The sequence below is a fragment of the Cricetulus griseus genome, chromosome 2 (genome assembly GCF_003668045.3).
Source record: "Cricetulus griseus strain 17A/GY chromosome 2, alternate assembly CriGri-PICRH-1.0, whole genome shotgun sequence".
NCBI classification, from domain to species: Eukaryota; Metazoa; Chordata; class Mammalia; order Rodentia; family Cricetidae; genus Cricetulus; species Cricetulus griseus.
In genome coordinates this window covers 305,306,810-305,332,141 of record NC_048595.1, presented here as the reverse complement: position 1 = coordinate 305,332,141, position 25,332 = coordinate 305,306,810, and the positions used below count along the sequence as shown (strand labels likewise).

The following is a 25,332-nucleotide window of genomic DNA, read 5'->3' as shown; positions in this document are numbered from 1 at the left end:
GAGAAGCAGTCACAGTCCCCTTCAGGACACAGGGAGCATGTACCATACCTTAAAGTGGAAGTTCCAAATAAATGAATTATAGTAAGACAGACATTATAAGACAGAAAGAAATGTTGAAACCCCAGGCAATCTTGTCCTATTCAGAGAGCATAATAAAATACACACAGATTCTAAAATGTCTTGAGTTTCAGGGAAAATGTTCTATCAGTGAGTCATACTTTCAAAATAATGATGGCAAAGGAAGTGACTGATGATGCGTGGGTGAGATTCTATTTTTTTTTAGAAGTCACATGAGAAAAAAATAGTTCAGTATGTACACTTCTGAAGCATTCTTCCCCCACTCAGTCCAGGGTTTCCGCAAATGCCCAGACTGTCACTGACTAACTCAGATCTGCTTTGCTTTCTGCCCTCTTGCTTCAGACAATTTTGAGCTCAGGTACAGTATTCTTTTCTTTGAATAACCCACATTCCTCCACACATCTATTATCTTGTCATTGATTTATCATTGACTTCAAACAACATTTCATTATTTTTATCTCCACTGTCAATAATCCTTGGTATCTTTCAAATAACTGATGTGACACCATCTTCTCCTTGAAGGTTTTGCAGATCTCCAAAAGAATAATTGGTGACTACTTGCCATAGCTTTTTCATCATGTCTCTAGTAGAAATGAATCCAATGTACATTGTTCTGTTGCATATTCCTCTCACACGTGCTAGATTCAAATCTAGTAACAGCCTAGAAAAAGCACTTCATTTACATTTACACAACCCTGGGCTTTCAGAAACTACCTAATATCTAGCATATACCCTTAGATTATACTCCATTTTCAGAAAGACCACTATGACATGGGTGTTTAGATACAAGTATCTATTTGGCAAGCTAGAAGTGAGGAAATGAGTTAGTGAAGAGAGCCAAAAGAGGTACTTAATGATGAGAAGATTTCTGCTGGGAAACTGAGGCTTGGTCCTACTGAGTACTCTCTGGAAAACCATGTAGAAAGTGCCTGTGAAGGTCATGTTGCAATGAAAAGTCAGGGAAGGATATAGATATCCCTACCCTCCATGTTGAGGGCTGCTCCAGAGAATAGGATGGAAGATTGACTAGAGGTTACTCTTACCTTGACCATATACAGAACCAACATTCCTCTAAGTATCCAGAGAAGACCCCAGAGCAGAGACCCAGATGCTGAGGCAAGTAGTCAAAGAAGATACTCCAACCATCCAGCACTGCACATGACCTTCAGAGTAGTCAAAGGATAGAGGCAGAATGGTTATAGGCTTACAGACCTTACTCAACAGCTGCTCATCTTATTTAGATTGTTCCAACATGCCTGGTTGTTGTTCTTAACAAGAGGCCTCACCCTCTCTGAGGTGTGTATGGGGTGTGGGAGGAAAGTAGAGAGAGAAAACTGGATTTGTGTGTAAAATAAAATTGTTTTTAATTTAAAATTAATTTTAAAAAGAATGAATGTTGAAAAAGAACTGCATTACTGTTCTCTCAGGCAACTAAAGGAAGTATGTGCTTGTATGTAAGTGGTTTTATTTTTGGTGTGTGTGTGTGTGTGTGTGTGTGTGTGTGTGTGTGTGTGTGTGTGTGTGTGTGTGTGTGTGTGTGTATTGCCAGCATACAAGAAGGCTTTATTATCATGAATAAATTAAATTGTTCCTGATGTAATCTAATTTCTAAGAATAGGTTTTGAGTGTACCATACTATTCCCTTAAGATTTTTATATTTCAAATTCTAAAGATTAGATGCATCATAATTATAGAGAAATTGTAAAGTATACAAAAGTAACTGTAACATAGGATATGCATATATTCTTTATACATACATATACAATAAATATACTAATTGGATGAGGTGGGAGCAAGAGAAATATAACTTATGTCAAATTTAAATTAAATACTCCAAAATTGTTTCTATTTTATCTTATTTTTGAAGAATATTGATGCTGTTATACTTTTTTCTGGTTATAAAAGGCAAATCTTAGGAAAATTCTTATGTATCCATCATGAGGGTATGTTTGATTAATGATTCTCTGAGTGATGATATTAAATTTGCATTGTGTTGGTATAAGTTTAACAAAGAAAACAGAGACATAAAATAACTGCTTTTAATACCATAATAAATTTAATCCCACTTAGTCATCAAGTATTTATTAGATATTAAATACAGCAATTAATAAAGCAGAACTCCTGACTTTTTTATTTTAATTTTTTGCTTTATTTTTATGATGACAAATAATTTTCAAGTTTATTTCCTTTTTTGTTTGCTATTTAAATACAAAGCTAAGCCACAAACAGGTACAACCAAGACATTTTATCTCACAGTTACACCCTTTCAGATCCTCCTCCAAGTCTGACCACTGACCAGCGTAGAAAGGGGTGTGGGGAAGACTTTCTTAGGTAGAACCATCATGAGAGCCTCTGACTTTTATAAATTTCCCTGAACTAGGACACAATGCAGAGTATCAGTGTTGCAATTTTCTTTGTCTGTATCATAAACTCTTAGGACTGTGATTGACACATTTTGCTATCAGTACTCATCAGACCATATCAATACCCCATGGATTATTAGAAAATATTAAGACACATCAGACCATATCAATACTCCATTGATTATTAGAAAATATTAAGGATTCTAAGTCATAAGAAAAAAGTCTATTTTTTACCTATATATAGTACCACAGTTCAACAATTATATACCCAACACATCATTAGAAGTCACCTATTTGTTTGCACAGAAATGAAATTACATTAAGAATGTTAGAATGAATCATACACCTATGCCCTATCCCAAAGGATACACTAGACACTGATGACACCCTATGGAAGGCCTCATCGTCCAGGGGGAGCAGAAAGGATATGTGATAGATAGGGTTTTAGTTGGGGGGGGTAGGGGAGGACGGATGGGAGAAGGGAACTGGGATTGTCATGTAAATCAATCCTGTTTCTAATTCAAATAAAAAAAGTTGAAAAAAATCATACACCAATGCCAACATGGGTACCAAAGGTTTGTCTATGCATTTGATTCATTTTACAAATTTGTGAATAACCCATTGTTTATTAACCCATTGCTAAGTATTCAGTTTCATATCATATAATTAGAAATGAGGTGTTGTGTCTCTGACAGTATTATAGTGTCAGAAAAAAAAAAGCATTCAGTTACAGAGCTAAGACAAGAAACTGACTTTGATATCAACAATGACAAGTACACTATCAACAGCATATGATAATGTGTCTAGAAATGATCCAGGTCAAACTCTAGATTATTCTTACTTCAAATTTTTTAACTGAACTTTTTCAAAAACTCTGGCATTACCAGGTATTTAAGGTGATCTTCTGTCTTCACAGAATGCCACTACGAAAGGACATTTTCGCATTTTACTGATATGAGAAGTGAGCCTTCAGGGTATGAAGTAACCCACCCAACCTCATACAGAAGGACAGTATACAGGATGTGAAGTTTTGAATTGCTGTATCATTTGTCCCCAAGTATACTTGTCCATATTTAGCTCGCTGCTCACACTAAGTCAAGCCTGGAGCTCTAAATATGAAGTAAGTGGTACATGGTTATTATTCAATTCCTTCCAGCAATGAAAGTAACTTTGTTTTTTCAGTGTATAGGATAAGATAGATGCAGTACAGTTATACCATTGGCTTTCTATTTTAACTTTCCTCCTAGATTTAGGTAATTAAATGGTTCGAGAAATCTGTAAATTGCTCTGAGCAAAGAGGCATTTAAAGAAAAATTGAAAATTAGCCATATATTTTGTTATTGTAGGCATTTAAAGCTCTGTTTTCATAATCTTTATGCCTTATTTTGTAAGCAGTGCTGACTGGAGGTGTTTGAAAGTGGGTGAGATTGATTTAAATCATTGATCCTGAACTTGACACATGTGGTCCATACTAACCCAACCTGATTTTCAGTATCAGGATCCACTGGGAATCCAGCCAACAAGAAAAAATAACAACTGCCTCATGGAGTAGAAATAACTTCACATATACACAGTCAGCCAGGCAGAAGTGTACTTTAGGAAAGTGACATTGATCTTGGGCCAAGACATGGCATTCATGCAACTACTCAACACAAAAATGAACCCTTGATGAACAGAAGGAAAGAAACAAGAATGAGGAACTATTTGTGAGACTGTCTAGTGATGCCTGCAGAGGTATGGTTTGACTTAATGCCATAAGCAGCAAGTATTTCTGACAAGTATAAGTCCATGCATATCTGAATGCTCATGTACATCTGTGATGGGACTCTGTTGGCATTAAGACTGGAACAGATATGATTGCTTTATTTTAAAATGTATTAGTGTGGGAGTAAAAGTAGCACTAGCACTATGAAGTCTAGACTGAAATTAAGGCAAGAAGAGAACTGACAATTTCATATTCACTTTCTAATAAATACCAGCATATGTAACCTTAAGTATAAACTTCAATGGAGCCTCTGGTGAGTATCTAAGGAGCTTGAGCTGTCTAGAAAACTCAAAGATACATTCATATGAATCTAAACTATAAAATCATGGCACTACAGCAATTAACAAAAAAATATTTCCTGCCTTCATTTAAAAGATGGTATTGTCTAAAACAAGACAGGGTATATGATGTACTATGATCTTTCTATTGCTTAGAGGACAGGATTTTTAATTTTATCAGTTTTCTCCTTGACTTGCAAGGAGCCCCTTAAGTTTCTCAGACAATCTGATGCAATATTCTGCTATTATAGAGCCTTGTCTTGGTCTGCACAACTAAATCACATTCACTTGTCCAGTAGCGAGTGCTTCCTAAGGCTGTTATATACCAGAACCTTTCATTGATGATGTCATTCCAAATAGTGTTCCACAGTAGCAGCTGTCAAGGCAAAGTCTGGTGGTAGCAATATATAGGCAAATTGTGATTAGAAACAAGAGTAAAAAGGACAGATGTTAGACCCACTCTAGGAAGGTCAGTTTGGTCTGGCTGTTGTGTCCATGGGCGTCTTTTGCAATATAGAGCATCAAGTAGAAATTAGTCACTTGTAAGAAAGCACAAAGAAATGGAAGAGGAACAGACAAGGAGATGGAAAGTGTTGTTAATGAACTTGACCTTCCTTCTCTGCCCATGGAGAGACTCCAGGAAAAAATCCTAATAGGCATGAAAATCTATTTTTAGCCAACAAATTTTTCTTAATCTCATCCTTAGCATTACCTATAATTACACCCCATATTTCGTTGCTAAAAGAGAATTAGTTAGAAAGTGTTCAATTGGAAGATGAAGCTGAGACCCAGAAGTGTTAAATAATGTAAGAAAATTTACCTGACAGGTTTGTTGTAGAATCTCCTACGAACACCTAGATGGGCTTTCTTCTATTTGTTCTCTGCCAGTGTTGGTCATTCTTCAGCAGTTTTTGTCTGTCTTCATTTTAGGGCTCATCTTCACACTGCCAGTGTAATTTACCCTCTAAACTTACATGGTTTTGTATAATAAACTTACATAAAGAAAATATGTATTTTTAATATCCCAAATAGAAAAGTAAAGTTATTGTCACAAATAGAAAGTAATAAAAATACTGACATAATACAGTTTTGATGCTGGCTATCAGTTAATGAACAAGGAACCTGAGTGTACTGGAAAACCTGTGATATATCCTTGTAAATCTAAAGTCTAATATATGATACTATAGCTGTTAACAAGACTGTGATTCCCTGCCTTCCTTTTTTCTAATGAAAAATATGTTGTCTGAAATGAGAGTTGTACAAGCTACTACAATGTTTCTGTAATTTAGAAAAAAAATAATAAAATATGATACAGTTTGAATATTCCTATCCAAAGGTCTGAAGTTTGAAATGCTCCAAGATTCAAACTTTTTGAGAACTGTCATGATGCTGCAAGTGGAAAATCTTACACCTAATCTCATGTTATGGGTCCCAGTCAAAACACTAGCACCACATATTTTATTCAGGATCCTCAGTGTAGAAAAGACCTTCTCAGTAAGCCCTCTCCATCTTCTTCAGCTGTGATTTGTCTGTTCCAGAGATGCCCATTCCTCCATGTAACAAAAAAGAAATTCCAACTCTAAAACAATTATGGTCCTAAGCATTTTATATAATGGGTATTCAACCTATGTTGCATTATAGCCAATATGTACCTACTTTCTTAAACATGATAAGAAAATTTATAGAACTCTTTTCACAACTTGAGGCTCTCTTTTTAATATAATCTCAGGGATTGAATTTTTTTCAAAAGTAATTTAGTCTTTAAGTGGTCCACTGCCAGCCAAAGCTGTATCCATAGACCTCATGAGATCCCAACACAATCATCATAATATGACCAGTGCCACCTGCATCATGTTTCTAGAAAACACTGTGGGAAAGTATCACCTGGTATTGATAAACAGAGTCATTTGGTTATGTATTCCTAGTTATATTTAAATTTTTAAGTTTTTTGCTTTAAACTCTGTGGTGGTTTGAATGAGATGCCCTCCATACTCTCAAGCATCTGAGTACTTGGTCTCCAGCTTGTGGCACTGTTTGGGTAGGATTAGGAGGTATGGCCTTGCTGAAGAAAGTATGTCACTGAGGGTGGGCTTGGAGGTTTTCAAAAGCTCCATGCTTCTGTTGCCACCTCTGCTTTCTGTTTGGTATTCACGAGTCCTGACTCTGAGCTTCCAGCTCCAGCTGCCATGTCTGCTGATGCTGCCAAGGTGTCTTTGCCATTAGAGACCCTAACCCACAGGAACTTTAAGCCTCAAATAAATACTTTTGTCCTCATTAGAGTTTCTATTGATGTGCTAAAGCACCATGACCTAAAGCAATTTGGAAAGGACAGGGTTTATTCTATTGTTCAACTCTCAGGTTACATGCCATCATTAAGGAGAGTCAGGGCAGGGACTCAACAGGAACTAAAGCAGAGACCATTCAGGAATACACTTACTGGCTTGCTCCTCATGTCTGTTCATCATGGCCTGGTCATCCTCTTTTCTTATATAATACAGGAGTGCCTCTGTCCACAGTGACCTGGGCTCTCACACATCAATTGTTAATCAAAAAAAAAAATGCCCTATGGACTTGCCTGCAGGCAAAATGATGAAGACATTTTTCTCAATTGAGATTCCTCTTCCTAGATAACTCTAAAACAACCAGGAAAAACTCCTTCTAATACTACTGACTTAATTTCAGGTCCAAAACAGGATTATTTGATTTGTATAACTTAATGCCAACTTAAAACTTTCTTAGTTATAACTTTAGCAAGATGTAGCAAACATAGCTACCTGTTTTGCTTGTGTTTTTCTGTGTGTTTAGTTGGAAATGGAATTATATCTTAATTGATCGGTGTCTTCTTACAACAGTACAGAGGGTCCTGACTCATGGAAGGAACATCATTCTTATTAGGGACACATTTGTTTATTGCCATGGAAAATACTGAACTCTGTGAAGTTATGCAATGATGTGGTCTGAATGGGGTCTCTAAATTGACATGGGGAACCTAACCTTCAATCCAGCTGTTTCAGAAAGCAATGCATTCAGGGAGGTGTTTTGATCATGAGATCTATACCCATTGAAAAGTTTGACACCATAACAAAGGGCTTGTTGGAGAGAGTTAGTCTCTTTCTACTGTTCCCCTTTCTCCGTTGCAAGGACACAGCAAGAGGGTCCTTGCCAGTTGACAGCACCTTAGTTTCTGGCATCGTAACTTCCAAGATGTAAAAAATAAATGTTCATACTTTACAAATGGCCCAAATGTACTCAAATACACTCAAGTAAGAACTCTCAACCAATTACTAAATTCCATAGAATGGCTCTTTGGTTGAACATATAATAGAGTCAGCCATAAAGCATATCACCACCTAACTCCAGGGTAAATACTGACAAGCTTGGCTTGTCTATGCCTGCCTTCTATTATTGAGGATAAGTGAGTTATAAATAAAGTAAAACTTTGTCTCCTCACCCCACCTCCACTAGAAGCAAGTACTATAAAGAATAAAATATATTAAAACCTGCTTATGCAATAAAGAGCATGTACCTTGGAGTCAGAGACTCAAGTCTGAATAGCTAATTAGCTCTACTTAATAGCTAGGAGAGAAATCACACCACATAGCACAGTTCCTCTCTCAGAAATGAAAGATAATTATTCTTTACTTCTGAATTGTAATGAGAATTAAGTTGAATTAATATTTTAGATAAGATGGGCCAGACAAAAATATTGTCTTAATTATTTTGTTCATTAAGATTTCATGAGTGCCTAACTTGTTTTTCTTAGCCAATCTTCTAAAAATAATACTGCAAATATATTTTTCCATGCTTCAGCTTTTAAAAGTACTTTAGAAAGTTAATAAAAATATGGTTAACCTCTTCTTTTTAGAACTAAACTTATGAAACTGGTTCTTCAGAAACATCTGTGACTATTGGTATTATTTGTCAACTGATTTGATCTGGGATCGTAATTAAAAAGCACAAATCTGGGAAGGTTAATTACAGGAGCAGGATCTCCCCCATATCATGGGTAGCATATCCATGTTGTGGCCCAGATATAAAGAAGTCTGAGGGAAATAAATACTGTGGATTTCCCCTATTGGTCCTCACTTCTTGCTCATGAGCACATCTACATACTACATACTACAGCTGTTGCTGCCCTCTCCCGACATCAGAACCAGCTTTTCGGGAGGGGGCAATTCACAATCCTCTAGGGCTTCCATGCTGGTTGGGTGTGCTGGGGAATCTGACCCCAGGGTTTGACAGCTCACAGATTCTCAGCTTTCCAGTGCAGTCATTTTGTAAAACCCAACCCATATCCTGTAAACCAATCTAAAAACCTTCCTGGTAATACCTATCCGCTCTCTAGGTTGTATGTTGTGAGTCTCTCTGTCTCACCAGCCAGCTTCCAAATCACAACACGGAGAGTTATCATTAATCATGAAAGCTCAACTGATAACTTAGACTTGCTTTTAGCTAGCCCTTATAACTTAAATGAACCCATTTCTATTAATCTATGTGCTGCCCCAAGGCTCATTTAACTCATCTACATACTGTCCATCTTGCTTTCCACCATATCTCTTTCTGTCATCTTCCCAGTGTCCTCTGGGCCTGGAAATCCTGCCTAGCTATTAGCTAGTCAGCTTTTTAATAAACCAGTCCTAGTAACACGTCTTCATAGTATACAAAAAGATTATTACACAACAGCTGTATTCCTCTAGAGAACCCTGGCTAATACAACATCCACCTGTTACTAAATTTTATCATCACTTTTTAAAATAAATATTTATTGAGCTTTAATATAATATAGGCTGTGAGCAATAAATCAACACCAAAGCTATGAACAGGCAGCTGACAGATGGAGCTGGTGAGATGGCTCAACCAATAAAGATACCTGATGACAAACCTGGCAATCTGAGTTTGAGCCCAACCATACAAAAAACCAACTCCCCCAGTATTGTCTCCTGACTTTCACACATGTTGTATGATATGCTCACACAATTGATAAATGTATATTTTTAGAAAGCAAGTGATATTTTAAAATACATTAAGCAAGAATAAATTATACAATTAAATAGTTGAAGTCATCTTTATCAAGTAATATAAATCCTAGCACATTTAATCTTTTCATAAATATATAATAAATTAAACATGATTCCTAACATAATTATAGCATAGCTGCTGGTTTGGGTAGATAAAAGGCATATTCCCATATGTAACGTGAATGTTCCATAAATAAATAAATATGAATAATACAAATACAAATGTTAATGTACCCAAGAAAATAATAAAGAACACTTAATCAAACTTAGTATTAAAACCAAGTAAGTATTTAATTCAATAAATTATAACCTAAAATATAAAATAATTTATCGTTAGTGTATATGCATATGAATGGAGGGTATGTGTACACATATGTGCACATGCATGCTGTGGCATGTGTAGAGGTGAGAAGACAACTTCCAGTCAGTTCTCTTTGTTTATGACGGGTTCTGATGATTGAATTCCAAGTCCTTAGGCTTTCACAGAGTTTCATGATAAATGATCTTACAAGCCATTTCTCTGACTCTAATTTCATAAATTATATTCTAATTGTCTTTCTTGATAGTCTGCATTTAGGCTTCCAAATGTTTCTTAAATTTGATTTTCAGACTATCACGTGAAACAAACTAAAATGAAGCCCCTACAAAAATGATGAATTCTGCCAGTGCCAACACTTCTGAGTAAGCAGCTCTTTCTATCATCTTACCAAAGTCTGACTTCAATTGTCTCCTTGCATCAAATGTGGTTTAACCCAAAGCCTTTTTGCTTGGATTCAGAAGTGAATACATGTAGCTGCTCTGTGTAAATCTCTAGAGGAGGCTTTCTCGATGGCCTGGCCTGACTGTTTTCATTAGAATCAGCTGGAATAACTGTTAATTAGATAATCTTCTATGCCCCATCACTCCAAGTTTTAGTAGACAGAATACATGACTCCTTAAAGACAGTATGTCAAAATTCCCAAATCTGTTGACTATTTGATTGACAAATAAGAAGGTTGCATATGGAATTAAGGCTTCCAGTCAGCTGACCTTAAAATATGGAGATTATCCAGGTACCCATATGCTCTGTAAGAGCAGAATAAGCAGCCAGAGGAAAAAAAAATGTGACTACAGAAGAAAGCCTTGGAAATGAAATGTGGCCGGCTGGGAAGACGGAGGAAGGCAATCATGAGCAGACTGAGTGTGCCTTCCAAGAGACACCAAGGGTAAGTCTCCAAGAAGGAACCAACTTAACCCAAAAGAGCCATTTTAAATTCTACAGAATTTAAAATTTTACAGAAAAGGAAGGTCACACATTTTTGTTACTTAAGCCACTAAGCTGCTGGAAATTATGTCAACAAAAATGCATGACAAATCAAGATTTTGGGACATATGGGAATTAGCCTTTTGTCAATCTCCCAGATGATTCTCTTGTATGCTAATATTTTTAAAAATTACTAATCTTGAGAAATGAGAGATGACTTGTTGGTTAAAAGTACTCGCTGCTCTTACATAGGACCAGATTGCAGTTCCTAGCACCCATGTCAAATGGCTCACAATCACTTGTAACCCTCTCCTAACCTCTAAGTGAACACACACACACACACACACACACACACACACACACACACACACACACACACACCCCACAGGTATAAATAAAAGTAAATCTTTAAAATATTACTAATTTAATTTTTTCTTCTTTAAACTTAAAGATAACTTAAAGATAAATTTCCTACTTTGAATAAATAGAAAAAACAGCCACGACTTAAAGAAGTGAAGAAACAAGACAGTGAATTTTATCCTAGCACTATAAAATATTTAAAATTGAAATTAAAATTTAAAAATGTCTCCAGTGATTTCCACTGAGCCTTGCTTTCTTGGATTATTAAAGATTTTAAACATAAGGTATTATGGACTCTCATTTTTGAAAATCTAGAGGGTTTAAGGGAGGGAAAGTTTCCCATTACCTAGAACATATTAGTTATAGTTGTAATAAATAGATCTTCAAAGCTGAATAGAATTGGATACATAGGAAGCATTAAGGTAGATAATATCTGGAAAGAAAAACAAAATCTAATATTAAGAGGCAAGGCCTATGACTATAATTCAATTGTAAAATAACTACTTAATGTATTCAGGCCCAGCACTAAAAGAAAAGAAAGTGAAGGGGAAAAACACCTAACTAAAGAAGAGGTTTAAAATGGTCAATGAAGTTAGCAAGAGGCAGGGGCCTGTTGGACTTTTAAGAAATAAGCAGGCATGAAGAATGCAAGAATTTTGATGTACTCATGTCTTAAGCTTTATTATGCACATGGAATTGAGTTAATTATCACCAGGAAAGTTTTTACCAAATTGTGCTGTTTTAAACATGCCTAAAATAAACTACTCAGGGTCAGACTTCTGAAGTTTAAACCCAAATTTGTTACTGAGTCATGTTGACTCCAACTACCTTCTTGCCTCTGGTGGATCATTATTCCATTGGCTGTAGTGGTCACAGAGACCTGGAAAACTGGTGCCCAATATGTGGGCTTGACACTCACTGAAGGCAGGAAATTTTTCCTTTAAGCAGAAGTGGAGGATAGGAATTCAGTCCTCTCACCCAAGGGGATGCAATGGTAAATGAGAGAGGGAAATAACATGTGTTTCTCTCAGTCCTCTGAGGCAAAGCATTTTATACAATTATTGACCTGTTTGTTAAAGATCCAGAGAAGCAAAACATTCAAAGCAATAGCTGTGCAAATTTGTGCAAGTGACTGTAAAATGTAATCCTAAATGATTTGAATCCTAAACAGGGAACCATTGATGTTGAAGATTGAAAACACATATGAGCTAATGTAAAAAGAGCCTGTAATCAACTCTCTGTTAATTGTTTTTCCATTCTGGACTACAGTGGTGGATTCGTGGACCCTATCAGGAGGAACATTTAAAAAATATGTCTCTGCTGGACATATCTGGGCATGTCTTGGTAAGGCAGGCCAAGTGAACTCCAAAGCCTCTCTGGCTTTCTGGTGGTCACTGAGGCAGGTGTGTTTAATGCTTGCCCATTTGACCTGCCCCATGACCCTTTCGAATGCCTTGGTCCACAGAACACTGAGAAGAATATGATGTTCATTGCAGGGCTCCACAGCTGCATGAGCAACAGGGCTGGGCAGCCCCAGTGCTTAGCTTTTTGTTTTACCTTACAACAGGGAAAAGCCAGTATTTATTCATCTATGGCCCCTTAATTGGGAAAAATTATAATAGACCCAAATTCTAGTATAGGAACAATTACAACTAGGATATGTAGAAGTTCAGTTGGTCTTTGGAACGTCCCTATTTTTGTATTCATAAAAGGGGAAAAATTGACTGCTACACAATCTTAGTTACATAAATACTACTTTGAAAACAAGGGAGACCCTCCAGTCAGAATCCCCTACTCCTACTATGATTCCTCAAGGACATTAATTATTATACTTGACTGCAAAGATTGTTTCTTCTCTATTCATCTACATTCTGCTGTTGACCAGCTGAAGATAAACTTCTTAGACAGGCTGCAGATAGGGGATAGCCAGAGTGGTCCAGACCCCTGACCCCAGAGGAATGGAAAAAGCTGAGAGGCAAGGATGGGACTTGAAAAGTCCAGACTCTGCTATTTATTTAAACTCGGGTGGCAGTTTATTGGGTAGACTGAGGAGGAAGCCTAGTCTTCCAGTCACAATGGGTAGCTTTGGAGCTCCAGTTTGTACATCCTCACTCCAAATGGGTATCCTCAAAAAACAACTAAAGCTCAATAGTAATTGACCTCAAGTAAAACTTAGCCAATGAAGGATAGAGGTGCAGTGAAATGGGAACTTGTCTACTCTGAGTAAAATGGAATGTTGCAGAAGGATTATGAATGTGGAAGGGGTGTAGAGTGGAAGGATGGAAATATTTGGGATGAGGGCCTTGAGGGTGGAGTCTAGTAAATGGAAAGTGGGAATGAGTGAGACATGAGCTTAGGCATAGAAACAGAATAAAGGTTTAGCACACTCTTTCAGCTCAGTTTTCTTGCCTTGAAAATAAAACGTGAATAGAAAAACAAAAGCAATCCTATTGAAATATGACAGTCATACTGAACTGCTGGCACCACTGTCTCTAGAGCACAAGCAGGGAGGGCCAGCCTAGAAGAGAAGCCAGGAGCAGCCCCAGGGTGGGTGCGATGAGTTGTCTGCTCCTGAGAATACAGATGCTTTCCCTTGAAGTGCATGGTGAAATTATCATCCATCAAATTTCCATGGTCCAACACTCAGCAGTGTGCCTGCAGCCTTAGCAAAATACGGAATTTTATCTTGTCTTTGCATCCAATGTGGAGACTTTCTCATTTCAGGTCTTTCAGGCACTGAGTGCCCAATATACCCAGATGCCTTTGTGTTTATGATTACCAAAACTTCATGTGACAGACTTTGATGATTCTGTCTGGGGGGCCTCACCCTCTCTGAGGAGTGGATGGGGAATGGGGTGGGGAGATGGTGGGAGGAGTGACAGGACAGGAGTAAGGGGAAACTGGGATTGGTATGTAAAATAAGATTGTTTTAAAAATTTAAAAATAATAATAAACCTTTACAAAACTTCATTTTTTAAATTTGTATTTTTGTACAACGTAACAAAACGTTTAACAATGTGAGCAGACTTGAGAGAGGTATAAGAAGAAAAACTGGGGTAAATTGAAATCCAGAAAGTTTTTTGCAGAATATTTTCTTCTGGATAATACAGTGGCCTAGGATTGCAAATATAATTGAACATTTCTCAGATTCCCTTGGAGGCAGCAAGGTGATAAACCAGAAGTGTAATCAGTAGGAATTAGATTATTTTGAAATTTTCACCTAAAATTATTTTTGGTAGAGCCTGAGAATCTGTTACATCAAACTCTGTGAAATGTAGTAAGAACTAGAACCTTCCAGCAAGTTCTTCCCACATGGCATTGTTTGCTTTGATACTGTTCACATTTTCCTTTTTTTTTTTTTTCAGTACCAGCTAGATATGTACTTTGATACTTGCGTGGGAAAACACAAATTGTTTTCTCCTTCAGGCTTTTCTATATTCATTTCTCAGGTACTTCTGAGTATCCTGTTACCTAGTGGGAGAGTCTTCTTGAGCTCAGAATTTAAATTGCCCTGAATTTTAAAGATCCCAAATCTTCTCTAAATAACATTAAGTTTAAATCTTTAGAAGATAATGAACATTGTTAATTAAATAGGTTTTGGTTGTTTTTTAGTTTTGTGCGTGTCTTTGGTCTGACATTAAACGATAAGACTGTGGTAAGGGAGGAAGTTAGAGGAGGTTCGTGAGAGCATATCCTCTGTTGAGGGCATATGTTACACAGTATTCCAAGTTCCTGGTGCATAATTAGTAATGGGTGGTTCTCACATCAGCTTGGTGTCTGGACTAGGGCTGTCTGTGCCTGGGTCCTTTCTGATGTTAGATGTGTTCAGAGTGCAATACATAGTGCATCTCCCTAGCTAGATTGGCACAAAGCACGGCCCTGGCATAGCATGGGGCCCTAAGAGCTCCAGGAAAATAAATACCATTGTGTCATATCTGGAACTTAACTTCATCAAATATTTCTTTATACATTTCCTTTCTAGGACTCCCATTACAACTAGAAACTAACAATGGTCCTGCTTATACTGCAAATGATTTAAGAAATTTTGCAATTTATAGAATATTAATCATGCTACTAAAATTCCTTACAATCCACAGGTTCAGGCCATTGTGGAACAACACCATTAAGTACTTAAACAGCAGATTTTAAAAATAAAAAGAGGGTATATACAGTCACATAAATCCTCATTGTGATTATAGAGATCCTTCCGCCTGTTTCCTGTGGAGAATGTTAACTGGTGGGATTAAAGAAACCAGACACAAGTTCCAGTAGATGACTGAGAAGTAGTCACTATGGCATATCTCTAGTGCCCATGCAGGGTCTGAGGGACAGCAGAGCCAGTTAAACAAGATATATCTAGCTGTCCCACAGAGAGCAGAAGTTATATAAAGCTGATATCTATGTGGACCACATTGAAGAACTGAGAAAAGCTGTCAAACCAGACATGGTGTCAGGGTGATAGAGCCCTCCTTCTGACATAAGAAAAGCCAACTATACTCCAAATGGAGCTAAAACAACATAAAACTATAGTATTTCACTACAACATGATAATTATAGTGTGGCATCCTGGAAAAATTGAAACATATAAAACTAAGGAAGTCTGAACTTCACCTGATAATGGTATATTGATATTGTTTGATTAGTCATTCATGCTAAATTAACTTCATGTTCAAGATGCTGATGGCAGAGGTACAGGTGTAGGAAACAAATTTTAAGGAAATATCTCATGCAAGATCAAAGTAAGTAACAACTTGTTTAGTGGCCAACTTGATCTAGCAGATGAAAATGTAATGGATGACTCACAGATGACAGCAAAATTTTAGGCCTGAATGATCAGGAGAATGCACTCAGTGGGAAAGAAAAGCTTGAGAGGAAGTTAACTAGGGAGTCAGCAAAGGGCGAATTTTGGTACACTTAATTTGGAACTGAAATAGATGAGTCAAGGGCAAATATAATTAGCAGCTGGTGATAAAGAATGTGGTATTGGATGAAAGTTCATTATTGGACATGTGTAAGTGAATTTAGTCAGCCAAAAAATATACAAGAAACTACTGCTTATAGGGCCCTATATGGAGAACAACAAGGGAGGATCTACTAAAATGTGAATGAAGGTAATTCTCTCCATAAAGACAACATAAAACAGAGAATAAACCTTAGTATGACCTAAAAAGGAGTTCATTAGAGAGAATCAGCAATATGAACACCTTATGTATGAATGAAGCCACTGAGAAAAAAGACAGTGTTCTTTGAAAATTCATAAAGCAACAGATTAATTACCAACATTGCTGTGTCTGGAGATGGAGCTTCTGAGGAAGTAACTACAGTCAAATAAGGTTCTGAGTGTACAGTGGTAATCCAATAGTATTCCTGTCCTTATTAAAAACACATAGAAAACTGATGCCAGTGAGTGTGTCCCTTTCCTCCAGTTCCAATTTCCATGTTTATATGTTGTATTGAGGAATTGGCTGTCTGTAAGCCAGAAAGCAAAAGAGAAGCTGTTCCAGGTACAGAGGTCAATAGCTTAAGAGCTAAGCTGCTAGACTGTGAAAAAAATAAAAGTTCTGTTGTTATGTCACACAGCCTATAATATTTTTCTATGGCAGCTTGAGTTGAACATGATATAGCTGGTTATCAGAGAGAGGTACATGAATAAATGTGAAGTCAGAATGACAAAAGCCAGTAAATAAATAAAAATAAGTAGTATCAGAAAGTTTGTTGAAAAAATTTTGTTTTAAAATATTCATTAAGACAGTATACCAGACATATTAAACTGTAAGAGTAAGATAATAAACAAAAAGCTTCTTCCTACATAGAACTTGCATTCTATAATATATCATAAAAAGAAAGAGGTGAATAGGCCAGATGGAAATAGTAAAAATCACTACAAAGGGAGATATGATAAAATGTGAACATGTTCAGAGCAGTTATGTCTTGATCAATTAAAGAACTCTTAGTAGACTTGGGGTTCAAACTGAGAGCTGAATGATGGAAATTAGATGGCTAGGCAAAAGACTGAGCAAAGAGGTTTATACATGAGGAGAACAGGAAGTACAAATGCCAAGGCATCAGAAAATACTTGAGGACACTATGACAACAGAAGAGAGGAAGATTCAATGTGACATAAAGTAAATAGAGGATGTGATGGCTGTGAGGATATTGTCACTGAATGAGAAGTTGCATCATAGTCTTAGATATCAGCATTGGAAGTACAGACTGTTTTTTCTTCTAAGGCAAAACAAGTCATTAAATTAATTTTAGGAACAATTGCTGTGCCAAATTTTTGTTTTCAAATGATGGTTATTGATTCCTTTTGAAAAAATCTTTCTAAAAAGGATATGAGACTAAGAAGACAAGCTATTTCTACTTCCAGATAAATTAAACACTGCCTCTGTGTAACCTAGTGAAAGCCAAGAATCGGGATAAATGTAATACACTAATTCCCATAAGAGAAATAAATGAAGAGAAAGAAATAACCCACCATGAGCTCTCATTAGCAAGCAAGCCGCCAGCCAGTGCCCAGCCACACTGTGGTGGTCAGTAGTAGTGGCTGCCAGGAACATGCTCTCTCCCCCTGAATGTGGGTACCATAATAACAGTAAACTGCAGAAACTGGGCTGTGACATCAACACTGGGGGCAGATACACCATGTACAGAGAAACAACCAGAATAGACAAAGCAGTGGAGACAGTGGCAGAGAGTATAATAAGAGTCTAAAGCTGAGACATGTCATCAAGTCTCCATGAATACCCTGGAGGTAAATGCTGGAGATGACAACATTATTATCCCTGCCTTGGTGAGCAGGAATGTAGAAACATCCTGACTTGAGCATATCAAAGCGGCCTCTCATAGACAAAGGTAAACAGTCAGAGAGTCTTCTACACTTGCTCAGAGCCTCAGCCACAGAAAACTCCTCAAGTTGAAAGAATGGGAGGAATAGATTCCTGAAACACCATAGACAACAATTCTAATTGGCATAGAGAAAGTCTCTGACTAAGAAATTCCAGGAAAGAGAAAAATTTCACAAAGATATCCTTCTGAGCTAGGACACACGGCATAAATGTTTGGATTATTGAGATTATCAGTTTTCCCAACACTACAGGGTTTTCTACAAAAGACAATCAAGGTAGGGGAGTCCCATATCACCTCAGTTAGGAATAAATACTGAGGAAGTTTATAACATATATTTCTGTTTGTATGTATTTTAAATTTTTACTTTAATTTTTTACTTAATTTAAACGTGTACTTTATTTGTTCACTTGTTTTGCTGTGGCTTGTATCTCATCTGAGAAGACTTTTATCACAGCATCAGGACCACTGTGCAGTTGCTATACCCATCACTATAGTTAACTTCACCGCTAAGTAGAACTAAGGAAGGACATCCAAGAGAAAACTTGTTAGCAAGACTCATATAAAATAAATAAGAGAGAGTACGCGGTGGGGGGGTGTTAAAGCTGAATGGCCCATTCATCACAATAGATGCAGAAAACACAAGCACACATAGAATGAGACTGCATAAGCTCATGAATTCCTTAATACCAGAAAGTAAAGATAATGATATAATAAAATGCAGAAAGACTTCAGACATATGTTTTTAAAGGCTCAATGATGTCATAAAGGACTTAAACCAATGAATGAAGCAAAGAAATCCAGTCAGTACCAAGAAAATTAGCAAAATACATGAAATGGCTAGAAATTCCAGGAGAAATTTTAAAAACATGGGTGTATATTTAGTAAGGATATTGATATTTTGCAAAGGAATCACATAGAAAAGATGAGAACAGGTCAATCAAATAAGAACACAGTGGGAAGCATCATCAACAGACTAGACCAAACAGAAAAACAAACGTCATGTGGCCAAACCTCAGAATCCACAGAATAGAAGAAGGGGCTGAAATAAACTAGAAATATATAGATAACGTATTCAATGGAATTATATGGAAGATTTTCCAACATATAATGAAGGAAATGGACATCCAAACACAACAGTTACTTAGGACCCCAAATATCCATTACAGACAAAAACCTTCCCACCAAGTAAAGATAACAAAAATACAAAACATAGAACCAATACTAAAATCTATAAGGGAAAAGGGCCAGCTTGCATGCAAAGTCAGAAACATCAGAAGAAAATCAGACCTTTTCTCCAAAACTTTTTAAACCAGGAAAACATGACACAATATGCTTTAAGCCCAGAAAGCAAACAACCCAAATGTCTATAACCAGAAAAGTTATCTTCTAAAATTGATGGAGAAATACTATTGTACAATAAACATTAACTAACATTCATAATAACCGAGCCAACATTTCAGAAAAGTCCATAAAATCTACTATACACAGAGGAAGAGGACAGAAAGTCTCATTCACAAGATAACAGCAAAGAATATATTTCATGAACAGAATAAAGGAGACCTTGGAAGGAATCTATTATGCACAACACGATAGACAAGAAAACTTCTAATAAGAATCGGGGAGAAGAAAAAGAATTAGCAATAATCCAAACCAACCACAACTGCCAACAAGGGCTAGGAAATAGTAAACCCTTCTTTCTCAGTAAGCAACCCTAAGTGTAAATAGCCTCAAATTGTGATTTAAAAAAAAAAAAACACAGAGTAAAAGATTGGACTGGAAAACAAGATCTGTTGTCTTCAAGAAACACACTGCCCACATGGAGACTTCAAGGATAGAAATCAACATGCCAACAAGAGAAGCTGTAAATAAGCTGGCATAGCTGTTGTCACATGTGATAAAACAGACTTAGAACTTAAAGCTACTCAGAAGACTTAAAGATGGCACTATATATTAATAAAGCAAAGAATTTATCATAAATATCCATACATCAATATTAGGGCTCTTAATTTATATATTTGGAGTCAAAAGCTATTATTATCCCAACCTTTAAAATGTAATTGATAATAAATTTATTTTATATTAACTGAAAAAATACTAGGGCTCCCAATTTCATAAGAAAATCATTAGCAAGCATCAAAGTTTAGATTGGAATTTATGTAGTAATAGTGAATAATAGAAATTTCTCATGTTTTTAAACTTTTTTGATTCTTTGTGGATTTTACATTATGCCTCTGAATCCCACTCATCTCCCTGCCCCCGTCATGTCTGTCCTCTGTCCTTGCAACCACCTCCCCCACAAAACAAGACAAAAATTTAAAAGAAAAACCCCAAACAAAAACAACAGACACAAAAACTATCGGTGTAGAATCTGTAGTGTGGTCCAGTGGGTCACGTAGTGTACACTTTTTTAGTCCATCCATCTTTACTTGTAAGTGTTCGTTGCTATGAGTGGTTGGTTTGATTTGAGGTCTGTGGCTTCTGTTGAACAAACGATACTGGGCCCTCACTGGGACTCCTTTAGATATCCTGTTACCTTATGCCTTGGAGATCCTGCAGTTTTGGGTCTGTAGGTCCAGTCCCTTCACATGCTCCAGCAGTTCATAGATGAGGAGAATGCTTAGTCAACTCATAGCTCTGCTTCTGGGCCAGAGCAGAAGCTGGGTTGGTTAGCCATCAGCCTTTGAGATTTCCCTGGTTTTCACCACCATGTCGAGCACTCCAGTACTGCCCTGGCTAGCTCACCCAATGCAGCAGGCAACAAGGAGTCAGGTCAGTTTTCCTGTTCTCAGTCTCTTGGGTCCACCTCAGCCCACCAGTGCCAGCTCTACTGTTTTTCCCAGACAAGGTCCAGGGCCAACTCCTCCAGTTGTTGTAAGGGGACTCTGGGGCAAGAGGGTTGCTGATCAGCTCTCCTGCCCTCACAATCTCAGTGTCAACTCTATTGTGCTTCCCACGTTATATGTAGAGCATACTCTCTCCCTTGTGCTGTGGCAGGTGAGGAGCAGGGCTAGCACCCCTACTCTCTTGCCTCCAAGGCCAGCTCTCCCACTTTCCCTCCCCTCCCCTCCCCATGAGGGGTGGGGCCAGATCTCTCTCCTCTCCTGGCTCTTCCTCTCCCCTCTCTTCCTCTCCTCTCTCTCTCCCTTCTCCTCTCTCTCTCTCTCTCTCTCTCTCTCTCTCTCTCTCTCTCTCCTATCCTCTCCTGTCACTCTCTCTTATCTCTCTCTGTCTCTCTCCTGTCTCTCCCCCCTCTCTCTCAGGCATGCACACATGTTCATGGAGCAGAATCATTTGCACTCCTGTCTACAGGGTCAGTTCTAATGTGCTGCCAGTGCAAGGTGCAGGGTCAGCTCTCCCACCCTGTAACCCAGGGCCAGCTTTTGCCCCTTTGGCGTGGCAAGAGGCTACGGTAGCATCTGACCCTCACCCACACCATCGTGGGACAGACAGTAGAGTTGGCTCTCTCGTTCTCCTGCTTTTAGGGTCTGTCACTTGTATGCCTACCAAGGGAGACAGTTCTACTGTACAAGGCCCTCTCTCCTGGGTACTGCAGTTGGTGAGGTCCAGGTCCAGTTCTCCCTGGAGCTGCAGCCGGTGGGGAAGAGGGGCAATTCTGTACAGTCTTTGCCTTCACTGGTAACTGGTGCCACAAACTTCAACAGGGACCCAGACATGGCCCTTGGCAGCAGCTCTGGCCCAGATGACACTATGGCCTTGAGTGACAGTGCAGGCCACTCAGATCTGTATGGCAGTAGCAAAGGCTCAGCCCTTGGACACTAACACAGCCCTTGATGTCAGCTTAGGCCCCTGACACCCATGAGGCTGTTGGTGGCAACATCAGCCATGGCTGTTAACACAGACCCCAGCTATGGTTGTATCATGGACCCAGACATGGTCCTTGACAGCATCCTGTGCATGGATATCACCATGGTCCTCAATGGTAGTGCAGGTCACTCTGAATAGCATGGATTCAGTGACAGTATGAACATTAACATGGCTCCAGGTGGAGACTCACATCTGGGAATCCCCACAGTCTTTAATGATAACAGGAGTCTCAGATATCAATGCAGAACTTATCTGTGGCAGGACCGTTGACCCAAACATGGTCCAGGTTGCCACTTGGACCCATAGGACACCATGGCACTGGATAATGGTGCTTTTTACTCAGGTTTGTATGTGCCCAGCAGTGGCACAGCCCTCGGACACCAACATGGCCACAGGTGGCAGCCCAGATCTTGGACATCCATGTGGCCTTTGGTGGCAGCACAGACATCAACACAGACTCAGGCTGTGAAAGGACCACAAACCAAGTATGGTCCTTGGCAGTAGCGTGGGCACAGATGTCACTGTGGTCCTAAGTTGCATCATAGGTCACCCATATCGGCAGGGCCCCAGTGGCAGTGTGACCCCTGGATGCCAACATATCCACAGATGGCAGCCCAGACCCCAGACATCCCCTTGGCCTTCAATGATAAGAGAGGTATGGATATCAACACAGATCTTGGTTGCAGTGGCAACATGGCAATATCCCATTCTTGTTAGATTTTCAAACTAAAAGTCCACAAAGAAACTTCAACAAATAGCTACAGAATATTCCATCTAATGAATCTAGAATATACATCCTTCTTAGCAGCTGTGGTAGTCTGAATGTAATTGTCCCCACAATGTGATAGGGAATGGCACTATTAGGAGGTGTGGCTTTGTTGAAGTGGGTATGGCATTGTTGGAGGAATTGAGTCTCTCTGGGGGTGGACTTTAATGTTTCTTATTCTCAGGATACTATCCAGTGTCTGATACTACCCAGGGCTTGCTGCTGCTTGAAAGATGGAGGACTCACAGCTATTCCTCCAGCACCATGTCTGCCTGCACAATGCCATGCTCTCTGCCATGATGACAATGGGCTGAAACTGTAAGCCACCTCAATTAAATGTTTTCCTTTATAAGAATTGCTGTGGTCATGGTGTCCCTTCATAGCAATAAAAACTAAGACAGCAGCCCACGGAGTCTTCTCTAAAATTGAGCACACTGTAGGCCACAAATGAAGGCTTAACAAATAAAAAGGGAACTGAAATAATTCCTAGTATTGTATTAGATCACAGTAGAAAACTAAATTTTAGCAGTGAGAGAGGCCCTGCAAAGTACACAAATTTATGAAGACTATACAATATACTTTTCAGGACTAAAGATTTATTTCTTATGTGTATGAGCATTTTGCCTATGTATGCCTGTACACCTTGTGCATCCCTAGTGCCCACAGAGGCCAGCAGAGGATATAAGATTCCCTGGGACTAGAGTCGTAAGACAGTGTGAGCCAGCATGTGTGAGCTGAGAATTGAACTTGAAGGATCCTCTAAAAGAGCAGACAGTGCTCTTAACTGTTGAGTCATCTCTCCAGCTCTATAATAAATATCTGAATAAACAGGGTTATTGAAGTAATTCAGAAAGAAAAAGTTTAAATTCTTAGAATTAAGTAGAAGTAATATTAACAACCGACCAAAACTTCTGGTAAATAGCTAAGGCAGTTATAAGAGGAAATTTTATAAGTATAAATAAATCAGAACTCTCTGGCCTGTGGGGATTGTTCAATGTGTTAATCATTTGTTTCACAAGCATGAGGGTTTAGAGCCACAGAACCCAGGGAAAGGTAGACCTGGTAGCTTATTTTGTAATCCCAGCACACACAGGATTTACAGAAATTAACTGAAGAAGCTATGAACAATAGACACTTAACAAGCAATGAGATTGAGACAGTAATTAAAAGTCTCCCCACAAAGAAAACCCCAAGACAGGATGGATTCACTAATAGATGCTACCAAATATTTAAGAAACAGTAACACCATTACTTCTCACACTCTTCTACAAAGCAGCATGGGAAGGACAGTATCATATTCATTCTAAAAAGTCAGTACTAATATGACACCAATAACGTGGTAAGGAAACATTGAATAAAAGGAAATTATATGTTTCCCCCAAATATCAAGTCAATGTTCCTCAAAAAATTATTTGCAAACCACACTCCAGAACATATTAAGAATATCACAAGACTCTCTTAGTTCCAGACACATCCACATCTTCTTCTTTGCAATACTTTAGACATGATGGTGACGGTTGGAGTCAACACATTGGACATCTAGTTACCAGGGATTCCTTAATTCTGGGAAAGTGGATACTGTTGCCCTCAACCACCCCTTCCTTTACCTCAACTACATTGTTTACATGCTCCAGAATGACTATCCACAGGAAGTTCCATAGCAGAGTCAAGGCTGAGAACAGAAAACTTATCATCAAAGGGAAGACCATCACATCTTCCAGGAGCAAGATCCCACCTATATTAAATTGGAGCGATGCTAGTGAGTACCAACTACCTTGTGGAGGCTGGTGTCCACTTGAATAGTGGAACCAAAATAGTCATCATCTCTGTCCCTCTAGTGATGCCTTCTGCGCCACCACACTGCTTATCCCCCTTAACCAATATCATTAATGACAACTTTGGCATTGTGAAAGGACTCATGACAATAGTCCATGCTATGACTGCCACTGAAAGACTGTGAAAGATCCCTTTATGAAGCTGTGGTGTGATGGCCATGGAGCTGCCCAGAAAAATCATCCTTGTATCCATCAGTGCCATGATAGCTGTGAAGAAAGTCATCCTTCACAGAAAGAGCTGAAAAGAAAACTACTGGCATGGCCTTCCATGCTCCAAGTCTCAATGTGTCCACTATGGGTCTGACATGCCACCTGGAGAAAGCTGCCTGTACAATGGCATCAAGAATGTGAAGAAGCAGGTATCAGAGGGCCAACTAAAGGGTTTCTGGGCTACACTGGGGACAAAGTTGTCTTCTGTGACTTAAAGAGTGACACCCACTCTTTCCACCTTTGTTGCTGGGGCTGGCATTGCTCTCAGTGACAACTTTGTAAAGCTCACTTCCTGGCATGACAATGAATATGGCTACAATAACAGGGTGGTGAACCTTATGGCATGCACAACCTCTAAGGAGTAAGAAGTCCTGAACCATCTACCCCAGTAAGAACATGAGAGCAAGAGAAAGACCCTCAGCTGCTGAGGAGTCCCTATCCCAACTCAGACAACAACACGGAGCATCTCACCTCACAGTTTCCATCCCAGATGCCCAGAAGAAGTGGGGGGAGGAGTGCTTAAGGATCCCTTCTCTCTTGAATACCATCCATAAAGTTCACTGCACCCACCATACAAAAAAAAGAATATTATAAAACAAAGCCAAACTGGTTTCATCCCAGATTACAAAGCTAATTTACCATATGCAAATCAAATACATAAAATGACATAACAGAAATAACACATTTTTAATAGATGAAGAAAATGCATTTCACAAAGCTCAGCAACTGTTCAAAATAAAAG

The 25,332-nt window shown here is 38.4% G+C and overlaps 1 long non-coding RNA gene and 1 pseudogene across 1 annotated transcript; both read left to right on the top strand.

Annotated features, from left to right (window-relative positions):
* Positions 1-312: 312 nt before the first annotated feature.
* On the top strand, positions 313-5,785 carry LOC103162920. The gene is made up of 3 exons (XR_003482548.2): positions 313-436; positions 3,358-3,561; positions 3,934-5,785. It is a non-coding gene; the product is annotated as an uncharacterized LOC103162920 (long non-coding RNA).
* A 15,985-nt stretch (positions 5,786-21,770) lies between these two features.
* LOC113834195 lies at positions 21,771-24,955 on the top strand (annotated as a pseudogene).
* Positions 24,956-25,332: the final 377 nt, after the last annotated feature.